The sequence below is a fragment of the Lonchura striata genome, chromosome 29, assembly GCF_050655825.1.
Source record: "Lonchura striata isolate lonStrDom1 chromosome 29, ASM5065582v1, whole genome shotgun sequence".
In the NCBI taxonomy this organism is placed as follows: Eukaryota; Metazoa; Chordata; class Aves; order Passeriformes; family Estrildidae; genus Lonchura; species Lonchura striata.
Window position 1 is genome coordinate 6938159 of NC_140731.1, and position 10412 is coordinate 6948570.

Below are 10412 nucleotides of genomic sequence, written 5' to 3' on the forward strand. Positions count from 1 at the left end.
AGAGAGCAGCATTTCTGCCACATTTCCCTGAGCACAGGCACTCCTGTGTGCACACAGACACAAAGAGTCACTACAAGGCACCTGTGAGAAATTCCCCTGAGCAAAGGGAAATGCTCCCTGTGGAGGCTTTGGCATCTCCCCAGGGGATGAAGGGTTGAGCCTGGAGCAGACAGTGTCTGTGATGAGCTCCAGAGGAGCTGAGCCCAGGGGCTGCTGGCCAAGGCCCTGGCCCAGTGAGCATTTCTCAGCTGGCAGGGCGGCCTGAGAAGGGGAGAGGGGAATGCACCAGACCAGGAACCATGGAACCAAGCAACCATTGTTACACTGTGGGGCCATGTGAGAAGAAGTGACCATTGGGACACTGTGGGGCCTTGTGAGACCAAGGGACCATTGGGACACTGTGGGACCATGTGAGATCAAGAGACCATTGGGACACTGTGAGTCCTCATGGATTCATGGACACCACTGTGACATTGCTGGGCCTCATGGAAGCAAGGGGACCCTAGTGACGCCGTGTGCCTCAGTGGAATGTAGGCATCATTGTGACACTGTGAGGCCCCATCCAGCCAAGGCTCCATTGGGACACTGCGAGACCCCACGGAAACAAAGCTCCAGGGTAACACAGAGAGGCTGCCTGTAATCAGTGCTCCATTGTGACACTGTGGAGCCAAAGGAGACCGTTGTGACACTGCAAACACCCATGGTCCATTGGTCCAAAGGTCCATTGTGTCATTGCAGGACTCATGGAACAGAGGAGTCACATGACACTGTGGGGCCTGTGGAACCATGGAGAACATTGTGACACTGCAAGGCCTCAAGGAATCATTAGGACTGTTATATGTCTATAGGATAATTCATGCAAATAAAATTGTCGTCTATTTTATAGTTATGTGCTGTTAAATTATACTCTTATAAGAAGTTTTTAAATCGCACAAGCCAGCAACAGCGATTGCAACACCATGTGAAAGCCACCTGGACGAGAGAGGGAGGACTTTATTTACAAGCGAACGAAAGTGGCCAGCCCAGAGAGGGATCATGCATCAAGGTTGTCCGAGAAACACCCGGACGATAAATACACGATAAATATCCGAGACCGAGATAGTCAGAGCCATCAGGGAGGTACATCTCAAATCCGAATTCCGGGACTGCAAGCACAGGTGTTCATCACTCTCCGGACACGTATTGTTCAACTTGCCACAGAGAAAAGAACTCCACATGAATACATGCACTTTGAAAAGGAAGAAAGGGGACTCTGGCTCAGGCAAGGAAAGTCTCATAAAAATGGGTCAGACAGGACGGTCGGTGTGAAGCATAGAGGACCCTCTGCTGCAGCTGTCAAACCTGTGTCTCACCCGGTGGCAATCCCGGGCTCCACATTGACTTTTTTTTATAGTGGCTTTTTTTCATTTTTCTCAAAGTTTATATTTGGTACACTTAATAACTTTTATTAAATTAAAAATTAATAACTTGGAGCCTTGCATTTCTAACATGTTTATCACATTCGGTTTCTCATGATAAGCCTATCTACTTCTGCTAATTCTGAGATGGGGAAAATGAACTGTCATGATTCCCGCTTGCACTAAAGGATTGTGACACGGGCTGACTTTGTGATGCCAGAGTCTTCTGTGCCATCACAGCGCAACTGTATGACATCCCAGAGTGATAGAGCAGCACTGGCTCTGTGACATCACAAGGGGGATTTGTGAGATCTCAAGGTGGGCTGTGACATCCCAGGAGGCAGTGTGACATCTCAGGGGCTCTGTGACCTTACTGGGGAGGTCACTTCAAGCCAGCTCCCACTCACAGTTCCTCCCAGAGAAGTCCAAAGCTGCTCGTGCCCGGTGGCATCCCGTGTCCCTCTGGGTCCCCCTGCCCCTGGCGCTGCAGCCTCCCCCTGAGGATGATCGAGGAGATCAAGCCCAGAGTCTGACATGGGGACAGGGGCTCAGGGCGGTCACAGTTGGAAAAGGAAGACAGGGACCCCCTAGCAGCATCCCTGTGCCCCCAGGGCCAGAGCTTGGCCAGGGCTCCTTCACCCTCTTATGAAGGAGGGCTTGAGAGCACTTTAAAAATCCCCAGCAGGGGAGTAGCATAAAACAGCTTTAAGATTAAGTGACAGCACCACAGAGTTCCTTGGCAAGAGTCACTCTGCTCCTGACTGGACACTTCAGGCACAGCAAGGAAACAAAGCAACAACAAAACCAAACAAAATCCAGGCAATCAAACCAAAAAGGAGTCAAGAACTGTCCCGGTGTCTGTGTGTCTCTGTGTGTTTGTGTGTGTGTGTGTGTGACGAAAGGACAGTGAGGGCAAGGATAAAAGGAATAGAGCCTAAAAGCTAAACAGAGCTGTGGAATAACACTTAACAATATTCAACTTCGCTTATAACTTCTATTAAGCTTCACAAATTAGCAAAAGAACAACTCTTAGCAGCATTTAACTTTGCTTACAGCTTGTGACTTTGTCGCTATAAGACACGTGAAAGCACGACGCGAGCCACCTGCTATTTGCAAGGTAAAGCTAAAAGTTTATTCTCTGACTCCAACTTTTATACTTTCCCAAAGGTGACATTGGATTGGAGAGTGAATGGGCCACCTGTCCAAAGACATTGGACAAACCACTAGTACATCAAGTTTGTCCAGCCCCATAAAAGATTGTAAACAATATGTTGTTGACAGAAATTGTGTGGGAAGGTTCTCCAACAGAATGGAAACTCAGAAGGCTTTAGAAAATCTTAAGAATCAGGGTGACATGACTTAACCTTACTTCCAGGCCTGACTGGCTCAGCTATCCAAGGCAATCAAAGCCCTCAGAGAGCAGCATTTCTGCCACATTTCCCTGAGCACAGGCACTCCTGTGTGCACACAGACACAAAGAGTCACTACAAGGCACCTGTGAGAAATTCCCCTGAGCAAAGGGAAATGCTCCCTGTGGAGGCTTTGGCATCTCCCCAGGGGATGAAGGGTTGAGCCTGGAGCAGACAGTGTCTGTGATGAGCTCCAGAGGAGCTGAGCCCAGGGGCTGCTGGCCAAGGCCCTGGCCCAGTGAGCATTTCTCAGCTGGCAGGGCGGCCTGAGAAGGGGAGAGGGGAATGCACCAGACCAGGAACCATGGAACCAAGCAACCATTGTTACACTGTGGGGCCATGTGAGAAGAAGTGACCATTGGGACACTGTGGGGCCTTGTGAGCCCAAGGGACCATTGGGACACTGTGGGACCATGTGAGATCAAGAGACCATTGGGACACTGTGAGTCCTCATGGATTCATGGACACCACTGTGACATTGCTGGGCCTCATGGAAGCAAGGGGACCCTAGTGACGCCGTGTGCCTCAGTGGAATGTAGGCATCATTGTGACACTGTGAGGCCCCATCCAGCCAAGGCTCCATTGGGACACTGCGAGACCCCACGGAAACAAAGCTCCAGGGTAACACAGAGAGGCTGCCTGTAATCAGTGCTCCATTGTGACACTGTGGAGCCAAAGGAGACCGTTGTGACACTGCAAACACCCATGGTCCATTGGTCCAAAGGTCCATTGTGTCATTGCAGGACTCATGGAACAGAGGAGTCACATGACACTGTGGGGCCTGTGGAACCATGGAGAACATTGTGACACTGCAAGGCCTCAAGGAATCATTAGGACTGTTATATGTCTATAGGATAATTCATGCAAATAAAATTGTCGTCTATTTTATAGTTATGTGCTGTTAAATTATACTCTTATAAGAAGTTTTTAAATCGCACAAGCCAGCAACAGCGATTGCAACACCATGTGAAAGCCACCTGGACAAGAGAGGGAGGACTTTATTTATAAGAGAACGAAAGTGGCCAGCCCAGAGAGGGATCATGCATCAAGGTTGTCCGAGAAACACCCGGACGATAAATACACGATAAATATCCGAGACCGAGATAGTCAGAGCCATCAGGGAGGTACATCTCAAATCCGAATTCCGGGACTGCAAGCACAGGTGTTCATCACTCTCCGGACACGTATTGTTCAACTTGCCACAGAGAAAAGAACTCCACATGAATACATGCACTTTGAAAAGGAAGAAAGGGGACTCTGGCTCAGGCAAGGAAAATCGTATAAAAATGGGTCAGACAGGACGGTCGGTGTGAAGCATAGAGGACCCTCTGCTGCAGCTGTCAAACCTGTGTCTCACCCGGTGGCAATCCCGGGCTCCACATTGACTTTTTTTTATAGTGGCTTTTTTTCATTTTTCTCAAAGTTTATATTTGGTACACTTAATAACTTTTATTAAATTAAAAATTAATAACTTGGAGCCTTGCATTTCTAACATGTTTATCACATTCGGTTTCTCATGATAAGCCTATCTACTTCTGCTAATTCTGAGATGGGGAAAATGAACTGTCATGATTCCCGCTTGCACTAAAGGATTGTGACACGGGCTGACTTTGTGATGCCAGAGTCTTCTGTGCCATCACAGCGCAACTGTATGACATCCCAGAGTGATAGAGCAGCACTGGCTCTGTGACATCACAAGGGGGATTTGTGAGATCCCAGGGTGGGCTGTGACATCCCAGGAGGCAGTGTGACATCTCAGGGGCTCTGTGACCTTACTGGGGAGGTCACTTCAAGCCAGCTCCCACTCACAGCTCCTCCCAGAGAGGTCCAAAGCTGCTCGTGCCCGGTGGCATCCCGTGTCCCTCTGGGTCCCCCTGCCCCTGGCGCTGCAGCCTCCCCCTGAGGATGATCGAGGAGATCAAGCCCAGAGTCTGACATGGGGACAGGGGCTCAGGGCGGTCACAGTTGGAAAAGGAAGACAGGGACCCCCTAGCAGCATCCCTGTGCCCCCAGGGCCAGAGCTTGGCCAGGGCTCCTTCACCCTCTTATGAAGGAGGGCTTGAGAGCACTTTAAAAATCCCCAGCAGGGGAGTAGCATAAAACAGCTTTAAGATTAAGTGACAGCACCACAGAGTTCCTTGGCAAGAGTCACTCTGCTCCTGACTGGACACTTCAGGCACAGCAAGGAAACAAAGCAACAACAAAACCAAACAAAATCCAGGCAATCAAACCAAAAAGGAGTCAAGAACTGTCCCGGTGTCTGTGTGTCTCTGTGTGTTTGTGTGTGTGTGTGTGTGACGAAAGGACAGTGAGGGCAAGGATAAAAGGAATACAGCCTAAAAGCTAAACAGAGCTGTGGAATAACACTTAACAATATTCAACTTCGCTTATAACTTCTATTAAGCTTCACAAATTAGCAAAAGAACAACTCTTAGCAGCATTTAACTTTGCTTACAGCTTGTGACTTTGTCGCTATAAGACACGTGAAAGCACGACGCGAGCCACCTGCTATTTGCAAGGTAAAGCTAAAAGTTTATTCTCTGACTCCAACTTTTATACTTTCCCAAAGGTGACATTGGATTGGAGAGTGAATGGGCCACCTGTCCAAAGACATTGGACAAACCACTAGTACATCAAGTTTGTCCAGCCCCATAAAAGATTGTAAACAATATGTTGTTGACAGAAATTGTGTGGGAAGGTTCTCCAACAGAATGGAAACTCAGAAGGCTTTAGAAAATCTTAAGAATCAGGGTGACATGACTTAACCTTACTTCCAGGCCTGACTGGCTCAGCTATCCAAGGCAATCAAAGCCCTCAGAGAGCAGCATTTCTGCCACATTTCCCTGAGCACAGGCACTCCTGTGTGCACACAGACACAAAGAGTCACTACAAGGCACCTGTGAGAAATTCCCCTGAGCAAAGGGAAATGCTCCCTGTGGAGGCTTTGGCATCTCCCCAGGGGATGAAGGGTTGAGCCTGGAGCAGACAGTGTCTGTGATGAGCTCCAGAGGAGCTGAGCCCAGGGGCTGCTGCCCAAGGCCCTGGCCCAGTGAGCATTTCTCAGCTGGCAGGGCGGCCTGAGAAGGGGAGAGGGGAATGCACCAGACCAGGAACCATGGAACCAAGCAACCATTGTTACACTGTGGGGCCATGTGAGAAGAAGTGACCATTGGGACACTGTGGGGCCTTGTGAGACCAAGGGACCATTGGGACACTGTGGGACCATGTGAGATCAAGAGACCATTGGGACACTGTGAGTCCTCATGGATTCATGGACACCACTGTGACATTGCTGGGCCTCATGGAAGCAAGGGGACCCTAGTGACGCCGTGTGCCTCAGTGGAATGTAGGCATCATTGTGACACTGTGAGGCCCCATCCAGCCAAGGTTCCATTGGGACACTGCGAGACCCCACGGAAACAAAGCTCCAGGGTAACACAGAGAGGCTGCCTGTAATCAGTGCTCCATTGTGACCCTGTGGAGCCAAAGGAGAGCGTTGAGACACTGCAAAGCCCCATGGTCCATTGGTCCAAAGGTCCATTGTGACATTGCAGGACTCATGGAACAGAGGAGTCACATGACACTGTGGGGCCTGTGGAACCATGGAGAACATTGTGACACTGCAAGGCCTCAAGGAATCATTAGGACTGTTATATGTCTATAGGATAATTCATGCAAATAAAATTGTCGTCTATTTTATAGTTATGTGCTGTTAAATTATACTCTTATAAGAAGTTTTTAAATCGCACAAGCCAGCAACAGCGATTGCAACACCATGTGAAAGCCACCTGGACAAGAGAGGGAGGACTTTATTTACAAGCGAACAAAAGTGGCCAGCCCAGAGAGGGATCATGCATCAAGGTTGTCCGAGAAACACCCGGACGATAAATACACGATAAATATCCGAGACCGAGATAGTCAGAGCCATCAGGGAGGTACATCTCAAATCCAAATTCCGGGACTGCAAGCACAGGTGTTCATCACTCTCCGGACACGTATTGTTCAACTTGCCACAGAGAAAAGAACTCCACATGAATACATGCACTTTGAAAAGGAAGAAAGGGGACTCTGGCTCAGGCAAGGAAAGTCGTATAAAAATGGGTCAGACAGGACGGTCGGTGTGAAGCATAGAGGACCCTCTGCTGCAGCTGTCAAACCTGTGTCTCACCCGGTGGCAATCCCGGGCTCCACATTGACTTTTTTTTATAGTGGCTTTTTTTCATTTTTCTCAAAGTTTATATTTGGTACACTTAATAACTTTTATTAAATTAAAAATTAATAACTTGGAGCCTTGCATTTCTAACATGTTTATCACATTCGGTTTCTCATGATAAGCCTATCTACTTCTGCTAATTCTGAGATGGGGAAAATGAACTGTCATGATTCCCGCTTGCACTAAAGGATTGTGACACAGGCTGACTTTGTGATGCCAGAGTCTTCTGTGCCATCACAGCGCAACTGTATGACATCCCAGAGTGATAGAGCAGCACTGGCTCTGTGACATCACAAGGGGGATTTGTGAGATCTCAGGGTGGGCTGTGACATCCCAGGAGGCAGTGTGACATCTCAGGGGCTCTGTGACCTTACTGGGGAGGTCACTTCAAGCCAGCTCCCACTCACAGTTCCTCCCAGAGAAGTCCAAAGCTGCTCGTGCCCGGTGGCATCCCGTGTCCCTCTGGGTCCCCCTGCCCCTGGCGCTGCAGCCTCCCCCTGAGGATGATCGAGGAGATCAAGCCCAGAGTCTGACATGGGGACAGGGGCTCAGGGCGGTCACAGTTGGAAAAGGAAGACAGGGACCCCCTAGCAGCATCCCTGTGCCCCCAGGGCCAGAGCTTGGCCAGGGCTCCTTCACCCTCTTATGAAGGAGGGCTTGAGAGCACTTTAAAAATCCCCAGCAGGGGAGTAGCATAAAACAGCTTTAAGATTAAGTGACAGCACCACAGAGTTCCTTGGCAAGAGTCACTCTGCTCCTGACTGGACACTTCAGGCACAGCAAGGAAACAAAGCAACAACAAAACCAAACAAAATCCAGGCAATCAAACCAAAAAGGAGTCAAGAACTGTCCCGGTGTCTGTGTGTCTCTGTGTGTTTGTGTGTGTGTGTGTGTGACGAAAGGACAGTGAGGGCAAGGATAAAAGGAATACAGCCTAAAAGCTAAACAGAGCTGTGGAATAACACTTAACAATATTCAACTTCGCTTATAACTTCTATTAAGCTTCACAAATTAGCAAAAGAACAACTCTTAGCAGCATTTAACTTTGCTTACAGCTTGTGACTTTGTCGCTATAAGACACGTGAAAGCACGACGCGAGCCACCTGCTATTTGCAAGGTAAAGCTAAAAGTTTATTCTCTGACTCCAACTTTTATACTTTCCCAAAGGTGACATTGGATTGGAGAGTGAATGGGCCACCTGTCCAAAGACATTGGACAAACCACTAGTACATCAAGTTTGTCCAGCCCCATAAAAGATTGTAAACAATATGTTGTTGACAGAAATTGTGTGGGAAGGTTCTCCAACAGAATGGAAACTCAGAAGGCTTTAGAAAATCTTAAGAATCAGGGTGACATGACTTAACCTTACTTCCAGGCCTGACTGGCTCAGCTATCCAAGGCAATCAAAGCCCTCAGAGAGCAGCATTTCTGCCACATTTCCCTGAGCACAGGCACTCCTGTGTGCACACAGACACAAAGAGTCACTACAAGGCACCTGTGAGAAATTCCCCTGAGCAAAGGGAAATGCTCCCTGTGGAGGCTTTGGCATCTCCCCAGGGGATGAAGGGTTGAGCCTGGAGCAGACAGTGTCTGTGATGAGCTCCAGAGGAGCTGAGCCCAGGGGCTGCTGGCCAAGGCCCTGGCCCAGTGAGCATTTCTCAGCTGGCAGGGCGGCCTGAGAAGGGGAGAGGGGAATGCACCAGACCAGGAACCATGGAACCAAGCAACCATTGTTACACTGTGGGGCCATGTGAGAAGAAGTGACCATTGGGACACTGTGGGGCCTTGTGAGACCAAGGGACCATTGGGACACTGTGGGACCATGTGAGATCAAGAGACCATTGGGACACTGTGAGTCCTCATGGATTCATGGACACCACTGTGACATTGCTGGGCCTCATGGAAGCAAGGGGACCCTAGTGACGCCGTGTGCCTCAGTGGAATGTAGGCATCATTGTGACACTGTGAGGCCCCATCCAGCCAAGGCTCCATTGGGACACTGCGAGACCCCATGGAAACAAAGCTCCAGGGTAACACAGAGAGGCTGCCTGTAATCAGTGCTCCATTGTGACACTGTGGAGCCAAAGGAGACCGTTGTGACACTGCAAACATCCATGGTCCATTGGTCCAAAGGTCCATTGTGACATTGCAGGACTCATGGAACAGAGGAGTCACATGACACTGTGGGGCCTGTGGAACCATGGAGAACATTGTGACACTGCAAGGCCTCATGGAATCATTAGGACTGTTATATGTCTATAGGATAATTTCTGCAAATAAAATTGTCGTCTATTTTATAGTTATGTGCTGTTAAATTATACTCTTATAAGAAGTTTTTAAATCGCACAAGCCAGCAACAGCGATTGCAACACCATGTGAAAGCCACCTGGACAAGAGAGGGAGGACTTTATTTACAAGCGAACGAAAGTGGCCAGCCCAGAGAGGGATCATGCATCAAGGTTGTCCGAGAAACACCCGGACGATAAATACACGATAAATATCCGAGACCGAGATAGTCAGAGCCATCAGGGAGGTACATCTCAAATCCGAATTCCGGGACTGCAAACACAGGTGTTCATCACTCTCCGGACACGTATTGTTCAACTTGCCACAGAGAAAAGAACTCCACATGAATACATGCACTTTGAAAAGGAAGAAAGGGGACTCTGGCTCAGGCAAGGAAAATCGTATAAAAATGGGTCAGACAGGACGGTCGGTGTGAAGCATAGAGGACCCTCTGCTGCAGCTGTCCAACCTGTGTCTCACCCGGTGGCAATCCCAGGCTCCACATTGACCTTTTTTTATAGTGGCTTTTTTTCATTTTTCTCAAAGTTTATATTTGGTACACTTAATAACTTTTATTAAATTAAAAATTAATAACTTGGAGCCTTGCATTTCTAACATGTTTATCACATTCGGTTTCTCATGATAAGCCTATCTACTTCTGCTAATTCTGAGATGGGGAAAATGAACTGTCATGATTCCCGCTTGCACTAAAGGATTGTGACACAGGCTGACTTTGTGATGCCAGAGTCTTCTGTGCCATCACAGCGCAACTGTATGACATCCCAGAGTGATAGAGCAGCACTGGCTCTGTGACATCACAAGGGGGATTTGTGAGATCTCAGGGTGGGCTGTGACATCCCAGGAGGCAGTGTGACATCTCAGGGGCTCTGTGACCTTACTGGGGAGGTCACTTCAAGCCAGCTCCCACTCACAGTTCCTCCCAGAGAAGTCCAAAGCTGCTCGTGCCCGGTGGCATCCCGTGTCCCTCTGGGTCCCCCTGCCCCTGGCGCTGCAGCCTCCCCCTGAGGATGATCGAGGAGATCAAGCCCAGAGTCTGACATGGGGACAGGGGCTCAGGGCGGTCACAGTTGGAAAAGGAAGACAGGG